Here is a 13891-nt window from a genome sequence, read left to right as displayed (position 1 = left end):
TATTCCCATGCACTAACTTTTATGGCTGTATCAAAACAGTATGACGAAACGAAATGAGCGATTAGTTGTACCTGGAATGTGCTGTAGAGATTCGCTGAATCAATACAGGGAATAGCCACATGTATTTTGCATATAATACCAGGTATATGGGTTACCAGGAATCGGTGGGCTGTGTTCTCGTCGGATCTTACAGGATGAAAAAGCTTTTCGCCATTTTGTCACACCACCACTCACCAGTGGTGCTCGTAGGGTGGTTGGAATTTCTGTGCGCTTTTATTGACTCATGGACTATTTGTGATCAGATTTGGAGAACAATGGATACATGAGGAGTAGGCCTAACTTGAGAGTAAGTAGCTCGGTTTTGAATAGTTTTTTGGAATTTTTCAATGCACTGTCTGCCTGTTGGAGTCGCTCAGATTTCACCATTCCAGAGTCGAGCCGACCCAGAGTTTTCGGAACCAGGGTTTGATGCGATGTGTTGCCACTAGAAGGGGAGTTACAGGGGTGATAAGATATCTGTATAGATAATGTAATGTATGTATGATGTGCTTAACCGTGTGCCTTCAGTAATGAGACCTGTTATTCTGAAGCCAAAGGAAAAGTTATTGGTTTATAATTGAACTGTAGATGTTGAAAAGAATTGTTTGCTGGCATCCATTTCATGACTTGCCTTTCAGATGAGCATGTAGTCAGTTGAGAAATGATAGTAAGTGTGATAAGGAATCTCATGTACGGAATATTAGTGTTGTGCTAGATTCCACTATGTAAATTGATTCACATGTTAAGAATGTCTGTAAATCGGCCAACTATCACATCAGAAACATTGGACGGATTCGGCAATTTCTTGATAAGAAATCTGCCGAAAAGCGTGTGCACTCATTTGTTACCGCCCGCTTGGACTACGCAAATTCATTGCTTCAGGGATTACCACAGGCACAGATGAGAAAGCTCTAGTTAATTCAGAACACTGCTGCACGGATTGTGACATGGACACGGAGACGTAAACACATTACTCCGGTTCTCCGTGACTTACATTGGCTGCATGTGCCGTCCCGTGTGGTTTTCAAGGTTCTGCTGCTGAATTTCAGGGCCTTTAATAATGGCCAGGCTCCCAGCTACATCAGAGATCTTCTGACTGTGTACAAGCCAGGGCGGTCACTTCGTTCAGCTGAACAATTGCTGTTGGCCGTGCCTGTATCCAAACGTTGTGTTTGTGACAAGGCCTTTAGTGTCAGTGCACCCAGACTCTGGAATGAACTTCCAAGGAACATCAGGGAATCAGAGTCTGTGGACATTTTCAAAAAGAGACTAAAGGGACACCTGTTTTTGTAGACATTTGTGAACTTTTTAACAGCGCCTTGAGCACCATTTCCATGGTGGATCTGGCGCTATACAAGACTCCGTATTGATTGATTGATTGATTGAATTTGAATGCCAGAACCCCACCTCCATGCCACTGACAATAATGGAAAGATAATGACCTCAAGTACTGTGTGTATTGTTGCAAGAATTGTATGTCATGCATTTAAATACATGAGATTACAATGTACCGCTGCAGATGGAAGATATGGGTCATTGTAACAATGAAATACTTTATGATGTTGCTGTAAGAGAAATGATTGTTGGAAATGGAGATGTTTGGTGGTGAGAGGAAGCATTACCCAAAAAGGGAATGCATCCTCTTACCTAGTGATGAAGAAGCCAGAAATAAATGATGGGATATTGTTTGTACTGACATAAACTGGGTATGATTACGGCTGACTGTGTCCTAGGTTCTCCCATATGAGGCTTCGGTACCTCTGACGCATGCGGTTGAAAACAATCCTGCAGTTAGTGTAGATGGTTCGAGTGTTGGTAAGGTGGTCTCGTGCGTTCATGGTATGCCACTGGTGTTCAAAGTGTTTCCTTGTGTTGATGTTTGCTTGATTGTCACCATTTCCTGGGAATCGGTAGACTAGTACAAAGCACATCCATCACGGAAATGGCTGCCACAGTTGGAGGACACCAGACACAGCCCACCGGCTGCAGATGGGAGTGGAAGTGGAATTTCAAGCCTGCATTGGCCTACGGTACTACCCTAGGCCTAGATGAAATAGTAGGACACTGACCATGCTGACAGTCACGCTGCTGGCCACAAGAAAGATGTGATATGTGTACCACGAGGCAATGGTCGTGTCCAGATGACAGACTGTACCTGCACACTTGCATAGCCTGATCATGCATGTGATGTAGCTAAGGTATGGCCTAGTTACACACTCGCTGCAAAAAGCTGCATGCACACAATGCCCTGCACAGTGGCAGTAGGGTACACAACGCATCCGTAGGCGGGAGAGGAGGTGGCTATAAAAGCTAATTATAGGCCTGAAATCATGAAGACGACGCCATAAACACGGGGGGGGGGGGTATTCCTTATTATTGCCATTTCATATAGGCCTATATACACTTCATGAGTAGTCTTGACTTACAAATAAAGCGAAAGTTAGGCCTGGCAGAACCAGCATGTCATACATGTGCAGGCAGCACATACGTCATCATCAAACTGTGCCAGGGCACAAAACAATAGCCTGTTATACAGGCTAAGGTCCTCCGAACTTCAGAGACAGGTATATCGGTCTAACAAAACAACATCATCAAATCGTGCTCGTGCTATATATAACTTCACTTTTATCGTGACGTCAAACAAAACAACGTCATCAAATCGTGCTCGTGCTATGATAGGTTTATGCCACATTCGCCTAAAAACTTCCACATTCGCCTATTCCACTTTAGCCTAATCCACATTCGCCTAATTTCCCTTTCGCGTAATTACTTTCTCGCCTAATCCTTTTTCGCCTAATTTTGGCATATACCTAACCCCCCTGTGGCACATAAAATGGGTCATTCCAAAATGCCATCTCTTATGGTCAATGATCTTAGCTTGGGTTATGGAATACTCTTACTCATGATAGGGAATTAGGCGAAAATGGAATTAGGCGAATGTTGATTAGGCGAAAAAGGAATTAGACGAAAATGGAATTAGGCGAATGTGGATTAGGTGAAAAAGGTTTAGGCGAAACGGTTTAGGCGAATGTGGATTAGGCGAAAGTGAATTAGGCGAATGTGGAAGATATCCTATAATATATAACTTCACTTTTTTCGTGACGTCATGGGTCTTCAGACATTTCGATTAAATCCTTTTTTCTCGGATTAATGCTTTTCATCATTTCCTACCATTTTATAATATTTCCAAGGCATTCCATGCGGTAGAACCTAAAGAGGGTGACCGTATCATAGATAACTGGAGGTCCCAAATAATGACCAGGCAAATCTGTATCAAAGTATTACAAAAGTGTTCCGTCAAAAGCTTTCGTCGTGTGCTGCCGCCTATCGGCGGTTCCTGGAACATTGCGTCAAGTTTCAACACTTTATTATCGTTCTCTCTAAGACGTCATAGATATCATATCACTGTGGTTCATGTTGGGAAACTTTGTTTTGTTTCCAACGACGAGTGGGAACTGCAGCCCAGGCGCGTGGTCCCCGTAGATTTTTTATAAAAGGGCTTTTCAGTCTGAAATCGAGCAGAATGCTAGCACGACTTAGCATTTGAGGTAGTTCATCCCTCTTGCCTGAGCAGACACCCCACAGTCTCTCAGTAAAATGCAAACCTCGGCAAAATGAGCCACAGGAGCTCTTTCACATACATGTGCTATTCCCATGCACTAACTTTTATGGCTGTATCAAAACAGTATGACGAAACGAAATGAGCGATTAGTTGTACCTGGAATGTGCTGTAGAGATTCGCTGAATCCATACAGGGAATATGACGTCAAGGAAGTGGCCACCCACTGAAAGTGTCAATTTCAAGTGTCACAATAGCGCAAACGGTAGAGCGATGCGCAGTCACGCGCAGTGTTCCAGGTTCAACTCCTGCCCAGCCAAGGGGTTTCTTCTTTTAATTTTCATTCTTTGCTTTTATCTTTTATTTTCCTTTTTTATTCTCAAGAGATATACCGGTAGAACATTTTGAAAACGGCACTCTGCGTTGGGAAGGGGGTTGGTTGGTACTGCTGGTACCAAACTGTACAACATTTTCGGTTTACTCCACCGGCTCCACATGCTCCGACTGGCTGCCTAATAGGCAGACATCATTTTGGTTCCCAAAACTTCCACTAGGGTTCGGCTTCGAGAACCGAAATGAATATGGGTCATTTTAAAATATAGCCAAGTATTACAATCCTCTGGGGATATTTCCCATATTCCTGCATGTAAGTCCCTATGCTTCGCCTGAACTTCTCTCTCTCACGGCCCTGACAGGACTCCTGGGGCATGAATGGAGCTTGGTGTTGGCCCAGTACCGATAGCTGACCGAGAATATAAAACTAAGCAACCAATAGCCTTGGCTGTGGTTCCATCCCCTTTCTAATGGGTGTAATAAATTGGGTGGATAGATAGAAATAAGCCAAAGATACAAAACTAAACTTGAACTTTATTAAGATATAATCTTTGAAATGACTATGGCCACATAGGCTTAATAGCAAGTGAGGCAAAAATTACAATAATACAACTCTATTTAACAATGCAACATAATTTTACCTGAAGGAAAAAAAATCACAATGGGAATGCGGAATCCTAAAAATTCATTCATGAGGGCCTATAGTAGGCTGATAGGCATAGGCCATCTGAGTTTAACACTAACAGGCTCAGGCGATTGCTCCTGGCCTCGGAAATCGAAGGAAAACAAAATTATAAAATAGGCCGGGTCTATTTGGCAAGCCGCTCGCCGAACAGGCATCTTTTTTTGTCCTGTTTGGAGAGCCGCTTGCCAAACAGCACTAAAAGCCACCCTGTTCGGCCAGCCGGGCTTGCCAAACAGGTAAAAAATCTACCCTGTTTGGCGAGCTGGAGACTTTACTTTAATATTAATGAGTTCGGCTCTCCATTCAGGACAAGAAAAAGTCGCTGTTTGGTAAGTCGGGCTTGCCAAGTACAATGTAGTCACTTCCTATAAAGTATTAACCGCACCATTGTGATGGCAGTGCATGAGTGGTCCCGGTTCCCTGCGCAGATTCAGCGAATCTTTACCAGTCCATGAGTCACAGTATTCTAACCTTGTCCCCAGGAGTCATACACACTATGTGTCGAGGTTGACTCGATGTATTCTACTTTGTGGATACAGGCACCACTCATTGATCATTTCGTTTCGTCATTTCGCCATTTTGTCATTTCGCTGTTTTGATACAGCAAACTTTTATGTATGCTGAGCTGAGCAATTGCCTGTTGACTCCAAGTGTATAAAGTTAGACTGAGAGACATTCCCATCCTTTTTGATAAGGGTCAGGGTTATCACTACAGCTTTGAAACTGAACATCTACTACGCACAGCAAATTTAGGTAAGAGCAATTTTATAATTATTTTGAAAGGTTGGTTGAGGTGTACCCAACAAGGTTATAATCAGTACAAAGACAAAGTTACTCAACACCAAAATGCCTCTGTATGAAGCACCAAGTGGGCACATTTATCCTGATGACATGGCGGTGATTGGCACCTTTATAGAACTTACTAGAAGAGTTGGTTGCTTTCCTCCAGGAACTTCTCGATTTTTTGACTCGTTTGATGGGTTGTGAGGACATAGATATGAGCTTGTATCCTGCCATCAATCATTTGGTATAAATTCAATCTCTGTAAATATGACTATCATCCCATGTCTGTAAACCATTTTACCACATTTATTGCCACTGTTGTGAGGTGGGAATAAAGCTTATGATTTATATGAGAAGTATTTTTGCCTTTTGTGATAGCTTAGAGTAGTTGTTTCATCCTGATTCATATTGTCAGCTCTGTACTCAGTATCCTTATGTTAACGGGATGTACCATTGTCATTTTGCCCCCTGCCCAAGACCCTGAACTATTAGCCAAGCCCCTCTGAGACAGCTCTGGTTTGCCAGACTTGGGTGTGACATTGTCCCTGTCTCATAGTTTGGTGAAGCCTTAACGCTCGACCCGGTTTTACGCTACAATATCTTTATGGAACTAGTTTGGCCAATAAAGTTACTGGCTACGGAACAAAAGTTCCGGTGGACGTACGTAGCTTTAGTTGTTAAGAGTAGTTACCAGATTTCGGAGACAGTTCGTGTGAGGCGGAGTTTCAGCCTCATTAGCATTTTGATGATGCATTTTGATATTGATACTGAGTATGCCAATAAGATCTCTGCAGACGATCCAGCCGAATTAAAGACCAACCTTGGAATATGATATTTGTGTGGTTAATGTGTTTCTTATTTAAAGTTCCAGGTGGAATCCAAGAACTCAAGACTGTACTTCCTCCTCATATAGCTGCTGTCACTGGAACGATACTGATTACCCCGAGCACGAGGATTCAAATAGGATCTGAAGGTAATATTCTTCTCTTTACTTTTCCTGACCCCTTAGAGAACCTTACATGTTATTCCCAATCAAACAATTACATTCGTGGCCGAAACTTTGGAGGAATACATTTCTACTAAGTCATATCCAATTGGTTGTCCTAAAGTCAATAAACATGTACTGAATTTATACAAAAAAGGGACAATATAGGCATTGACAAACTATATCGTAGCTTGGCAAGTTGAAGTTCGCTTTCTAAAACGCATATCGCCCCTTCCAACAAACCAATTTCAAATCTCCGCGAGCTTGTTCCGTTCTATAGTGCATAGCGATACATAGCAGGCCTAGACCATGTATTCGCCGGGATTCTGGTCACGAGTCGGTATTGGGATAGAAGAGGTTGGGTTGGTTAGCAAGGACATACCTGTAAACAAGCTAATGTTTATTTCAACGCCTTTGAAGGCCATTGTGTTCGTGAGTAAGTGATCGACCTAATTAACAACTAATTCCCGTGATTTTCACCGGGTGCGTACCAGCTTTAATTAGACCGTGGTACGTACATCTCATTCATGGGTGATTATCATGGTTGGCACTGTATAGCACAAGAAGCATAAAGATAGCTTGAACAATTTAGCAATGTTCCGTTTCATATCGCGCTCTCTCAGTCATAAAATGGCATCGGCACTTCTGATTACCGTCCATCAAGACATGCATATAAGCATGTGAGATACGAACAATGAGGCCGAGGTTGCTGAAGTAGACCATGAAAAGAAAAGTAATAATTGCCAAAGTAGTGAGCGACTGCAACAACCTGAGCATTTCTGTGTGCCTTCTCAGTCTAAAAACGCACTCTTGTTGCGCGAATTTTACTTCGGAGTTCCGGACCGTTTTTCTTTCCGACCTACCCTCCTAGGCCCAGCTCCTACGTACCTGGTATATGAAAGCGAAAGCATTGGCATTGAGGCGTCAGGTACGCCCGTCACGTGACTGCATGATATGAAGTGGCTTCGATAGAGTTTATTAATTTTTTCATTGTAAAAGCCATCATTCCTAAGAGACTTCATTCGATTGGTTGACACTAAAACAGTATGATATAACTGATTCTTACCAGGCGACTGTAACGCAGTGTTGATTTATATGTATTATGTAATACCAAGCATTGATTAGAGACGAAAACTTTTAAAACAAGCTATTGGTGAGGTAACACTCAGTTTTGAATATAGGGGGCTTTTGTAATTTGATTAGCCTTGACTCTTCCAAGGTTGGACTTATCTCACTGCTTCTGCGTGAAATAGTTCATAAAGACAAATGATTTTACACTGGGCCTCATTTTCGAGGCAGCGGTCTCAATTTCTTATCTTGATCTGTGCGACATTAAAATCTCGTGTTTCATTGCAGGCAAACTTGTAATCGCCTGGTAAAGCACTGGCCCAAACAAGTGATAACCGTCGCATGTGCTTTAAATCGCGGCTTTCACCAATCTAAATCGCTCGTCTGTGGAGCTGTTACTATTCTTTCTCGCGTACGAGAGATTCTTTTCACTCACCATTTTTTTTGCAGGATTATATTAAATTAATTGGACTTGTTGATTGTACTGTCTTTAGCAGGTGGCAACATATTATATCATCGCAATTCTCTGCATATAAAGATGCTTCAACTCCGAGAATGGACTGCATTATACAGTGCGTATCAACAAAAGGTAATCCAAAGTCAAGGGGTTAATATTCCAAGACTATAGTTTCAGAAGCTACATGTGGTCTACTATTGAAGAGGATATCCTCAGATTTCCATTGATACCATTCTTGCATTATTACGGTCTCGCATGACCGAGTAAAATGTAATTGAAAATGAAGAGTTCAAATCGAAAATTTCCAAGTTTGGGTAATCAGTGCAAGTTGAATGAATACGTTCAAATTGTACGTTTACAAACTTAAAAAGATTAAAACGAACACGATTTTCTCAGGAATTATTTGGCTTTATTCAGAGATCTTCTAATCTTGTATTTTATGCACCCACACTTTCAACATGCCCTCCGCCTCTTGCAACATAAAGTTCACAGCGATAGAGCATGCCCTGAACTGCTTGTCTGATCACTGCGCGATTCCTGCGTAAAACATCCACTTCGTGTTGAATTCGGCCTCCAAGTCATTAAGATCACGGGGAGGAGTCGCAAACACCTTTTTTTTTTCATGTATCCCCAAAGGAAAAAGTGACCTAGTGTGAGATCAGTTTGTAATCGTTTATTTCAATTCTCCAAACTTGGACATTTTTGGAGGAATGGTATTATTGGAAAGCTGAGGATCTCCTCTTCATTAGTAAACCACATGTAAACCATATTGTTAAACTAAATAGTATTGGCATATTTACTCCATGAATTTGGATTACCTTTTTAGCTCACCTCTTAGCAGAGGTGAGCTTATCCCATACCGTGGCGTCCGTCGTCCGTCGTCGTCGTCGTCGTCGTCGTCGTCGTCGTCGTCGTCGTCGTCGTCGTCGTCGTCGTCGTCGTCGTCGTCCGTCGTCCGTTAGCAGGGCACGTTTCGTAACTGTTAGAGCTATTGAGTTGAAACTTGGTACACATGTACCCTTATGTAATGACACCTGGGAGACCAAGTTTCGGTCCGATTCGTTTCATGGTTTGGCCACCAGGGGGCCAAACGTTAAAAGTGAAAATATGCAATATCTCCCTTAATAGTAGTCGGGAAATTTTGAAAAAAATATGGTAGGTACTTCTAGCAAAGGTGCATCATATATCCTCCGGGTTTTTGATTTGACCTCCTTTTCAAGGTCACAGAGGTCAAATGGTGTAAATTAGCCGTTAGGATGTAACGATGGCACGTTTCTAAACTGCAATGACTATTGATACCAAATTTGGTACACATTTACCCCTTAGTTAGGTGATCTCAGGGACCAAAGTTTGGTCCAATATGATTCACCACTTGACCACCAGGGGGCAAAATCCAAAAACCTTAAAAATGTGATTATTCCTTAACTTCTTGCCCGATTGCCACCAATTTGATATCATGGGTACATCTAACCACCATACAGTATATGTCACACAGGTTTTTAATTTGACCTTCTTGTCAAGGTCACAGAGGTCAAATGGCGTAAATTCGCCGTCAGGCCGTTACTATGGCAGGTTTCTTAACTGCAATGACTACTGATCACAAATTAAGTACACATGTACCCCTTGGTCAGGTGATCTCAGGTACCGAAGTTTGGTGCGATCTGATTTGCCGTTTGGCCTCCAGGGAGGGGGCCAAATCCTAAATTCTTCAAAATGCCATTATTCCTAGTAATGACTTGCCCGATTGGCACCAATTTTATATCATAGGTACATCTAATTCTAACAACCGTTCAATGTGTCACCCGGGTCTTCTTTGATTTGACCTACTTTTCAAGGTCACAGAGGTCGAATGTACTGTAAATTGGCCATTTTGGGGAAATTGTAATTGCTTGGACCTACATCAAACCTAACACTACATGACACAAGACCATGCTCTTTATCCATCTTTCCTCCACATGAGGTGAGCACAATGGCCCTGGCCATTTCATTTATTTGAGAAACAAGACCTGCCACTTGAACATCATTGAACCCAATGGTTTTATTACATAATACTAATAGACTTATGTTTCAGGTTTGCCTCTTTAAAATTGTTGTTATGGTTTTGATTGTACTCACAATGCCAAAGTAATAGTTTGAATGATGTAGGAATAGGCCTATTATGACACAAACCCCAAAGATTGGATGATGTATTAAATGGGGGCACTGTAATACACAGAACTTCTTCATACACAGTTGTACTCTTGGACATGGTGGTGGACGAATGGTGTGTCTTGGCACTGTGTGTTCACCATGGCTGACATACGACCTGACTTGCAGTACACTTACTGCTTGCACAGATTTGCAAGACACCTGCATCTTCTGACACATCGGTGTCCATTCAGGCCAGACAACCTTTGTCAAAGGATAAGACTTCGAAAGCCGGACAACGTAGATGATGTAAAAGGAGCCCTCCAGTCAAATACTGTCATAGAACGATATACTGACCATACCAGACATTTGGCCTTTCTTTTTCACTGGGGGATTGACACTCAATGCTACAGCACAGAGGACCCTTCAAGATATTGGAATTGTAGACCGTTACAAAGAAATAGACCTACTGCTAAATGAATATGGCACATTTTCCTACCCAGGATATTATGTATTATATGATGAGAACACGCAAATGGAGTACAACCTTGCGCCACCATGGACAACTCCATTGGCTGGCGACTTTAGCTGCAGCATCAACAGTAGTATTGTAACAATCTCTAGATCTGCAGCACAAGTGGTAAGTTGTGACAAATCTTGGTAAAAAAGACACTGGCAGAATAGACAACAGAAGAACAAAAAATTAAATAGATCAGTTATCTTTTTTCTGATAACGAAAAAAGACCAACATCTACTACAAAGTAGGCCTAAAAAGATTGTCTTGCTTTTCCCTCTTTTCCATTTACTTTTTCACCGTTGTCTAGTACTTGTTATTTCTTCTGTTGTCAATTTTACCGTTGTCTTTTTTACCTGGCATTTTCCCCAAGTATAACCATAAAAGATTAGAGAGTTTAGAGAACAAAAACTATACAGGGCTGGCGCCGTTGAAAGTCACGTGGTCATTGTTTTACTGACGTTAATGAAACGGCCAAGACCATTGTGCTCACCTGTTGACATGGTTGAGATATATACAACACTATTGTCAGCTTGTAATGGGCTTATATGTTAGAACTGCACACTAACCGATGGCACCAGCATATAAGAATCTATAAGTTATAGTACATGGGACATTTCCCTTGCTATGCATGACGCTTGGTTCAGGAGAAATAGCACATTTTGTGTTTTTGGTTTTAGTCACCTGGTGGCCAAATTATGAATCAGACCGGACCGAAATATGGTCTCCTAGGTCACTTTACATAGGAGCACATATGTACCAACTTTTAAGTCAAAAACTTTAGTCGTTACGAAATGTGCTGCCATTAGCCAATTCACCCTATTTGACCTCTGTGACCTTGAAAAGAAGGTCAAATCAAAATCCTGTGTGATATTTCATGTATCATAATGAGATGTACCTATGATAAAAATTAGGTGATGATCAAGCCCTTAGTTCAGGAGAAATAGCAATTTTAGTGTTTTCAGTTTTAGCCACCTGGTGGCCAAACTATGAATCAGACCGGACCGAAATTTGGTCTCCATGGTCACTTTACGTAGGGGCACATATGTACTAACTTCTAAGTCAATAGCTTCAGTAATTACGAAACGTGCCGCCATCAGCCAATTTATGCTATTTGACCTCTGTGACCTTGAAAAGAAGGTCAAATCAAACGCCCGTGTAATATGTGATGCACTATCATCAGATGAACCCACGATAAAAATTTCTTCATTCTAGCTAGCAGCGTTCAGGAGTTATGGCCAAAAGAAGGTTTTCACAAAGCGCCCCCTGTATCCCAGAAAAAGGATCGAATCACGCCAAATTTCGGTATACAAGTTACTGTCGCCCCAAGACACCTACACACCAACTTTAAAGTTTCTAGGTTCAGTGGTTAAGAAACGTGCCACCCATAGTTAACGGACGACGACGACGACGACTGACGTCCTTAAGGACAGGTGAGCTAAAAACGTGGAGCGTTGGGGTGGACGAATTTGTGCCCTTTTTGTCCCTTGGAGGACCTTTCTGCCCTGGCCGAATATTCTAGTTTCGACCCTGCGTCTTCAAGCATTGGCCTGGGTCCGCCACTATACAAATAGTGGATGTTTGGGAGTCCGATATGGAATTTCTTCGTCCAGCAAAATTCCATATTGGACGACCTTAAACATCCACTATTTGCTATATTATGCAACCAAATGTCTTGGCAAAGAAATCAATCCAAAGGAAAATAATGAAACAATTTGTTTTTAATGAAATATACAAAAAAACCTTTTAGGATCCGTTACGACATTTTTTTGGATCCGTTATTGCTTTTTTGGATCCGATACGATGTGATGACTTGAAATCACATGATGTGAATCGAGTTACGCTATTGGCCAAGAACATTTGGTAGCATAATATTTGGGGGTGTCTAGGTACTACGGCACCTGTGCTCCACTTTTCTATGGGAAAGGGGTCTTTTTAAAAACTTCCATCTACGGGAGGAAACTTCTTCAGGACGTTGATTTTTCCTCACTTGAAGGTTGGAATGTAAGATCCTGGTTTGAAGTACCTGAGGGCCTGGCCAGGGGGAAGGGGTCCTTGGAGAAACAAGATTATTTTAGTTTCGGTGACCATGGATGAGTTGATACTAAATGTATGGACAGCAGGAAAGAGAAAAACGAATAAGTGGTTTATTAGAATATATGTATTAGAAATAAACTGTTATCATTATACAGACAATTCAGCAGTAACAGACAATTCAGCAGTAGGTAGGCTTTGTTGTATTTAATATGCGTACTGGTTAATTATATGCTACATTATGGACAGAAACCCTGAGTACGATGAGAGACTGGATGGTAAGGTGTGATTGTTAATGTTATATGGTATATCTAAGACATTGGTGCTGTTTACAGAATTTTTTTGAAGGTAATAAGGAGTATTGACTAGATAGAGGTGTATAATGGGTTGAGTATATTAAAAACTTGGTTAAAGGGATTGGATGGCTGTTGTGGCGTATGAGGTTATTTGTTTACAAACAGGTTGTGAAGGCTCCAAAGCTGCCTGTTGATCAGATGAATATACATGCCACCTATAGTTAGTTTAGGAACTTCTTTTTTAACAGGTAACCTTCAAAATCCCTTAATGGTAGAAGCTTGTTTGAAATGGACAATTTTGTTTTGAGAGGTATATTGTTGCACTATACTCTAAGCAATGAATTGAAAAATATTATGCAATGGACAATAAAATCACTTAAGTTTATAATACTGACATATAATGCAATAAAAATTGGAAGCACTGTGGTGGACCTCACCATACAGTTTGATAATACAGACAGTGACCTTGACATGGTACAAGGTAATGCGAAATACAAAATATAATGATCATGTACCATTTATGTGGAATGGACAATAAAATCACTTAAGTTTATAATACTGACATAATGCAATAAAAATTGGAAGCACTGTGGTGGACCTCACCATACAGTTTGATAATACAGACAGTGACCTTGACATGGTACAAGGTAATGCGAAATACAAAATATAATGATCATGTACCATTTATGTGGAAATTGTCCAAATTAGGGGTTGTCCATAAAGTATGTACTAGTATCCTTCTACAGGTGCATAGTACTCTATGAATGGCCTCTTAATGGCTGATTAACACATTATTTGGCAGTGAAAAAATTGTACAATCAACAAGTATGAATCTGCATGAGAGAACAGTATTGATTAACCATCGTTTCTTTTTGCAGCAATGTGTGTTGCATAATTTTTTTTGCTACTTAGGACAAAATCACCTTTTTGAAGGTAAGTGATTTTGTTTAAGAACTGGCAACGTCATGGCTTTGATATGGTTGTTTGTCATGGACAAGTACAATGAACTGT

At 41.2% G+C, this 13891-nt stretch overlaps 1 protein-coding gene across 1 annotated transcript in view; it reads left to right on the top strand.

The window, feature by feature from the left end:
- Positions 1-163: 163 nt before the first annotated feature.
- The window catches only part of LOC135501903 (serine/threonine-protein phosphatase 6 regulatory ankyrin repeat subunit B-like), a 29594-nt gene continuing 15866 nt past the window's right edge, over positions 164-13891 (top strand). Inside the window, exons 1-2 of the mRNA XM_064794328.1 lie at positions 164-346; positions 6265-6372. The gene's annotated coding sequence lies outside the window, so the exon portion shown is untranslated. The remainder of the gene's footprint in view (positions 347-6264; positions 6373-13891) is intronic.

The sequence above is a fragment of the Lineus longissimus genome, chromosome 17 (genome assembly GCF_910592395.1).
Source record: "Lineus longissimus chromosome 17, tnLinLong1.2, whole genome shotgun sequence".
Lineage (NCBI taxonomy): Eukaryota > Metazoa > Nemertea > Pilidiophora > Heteronemertea > Lineidae > Lineus > Lineus longissimus.
Note: the sequence above shows the minus strand (reverse complement) of the source record. Positions and strands in the feature narration are given on the sequence as shown.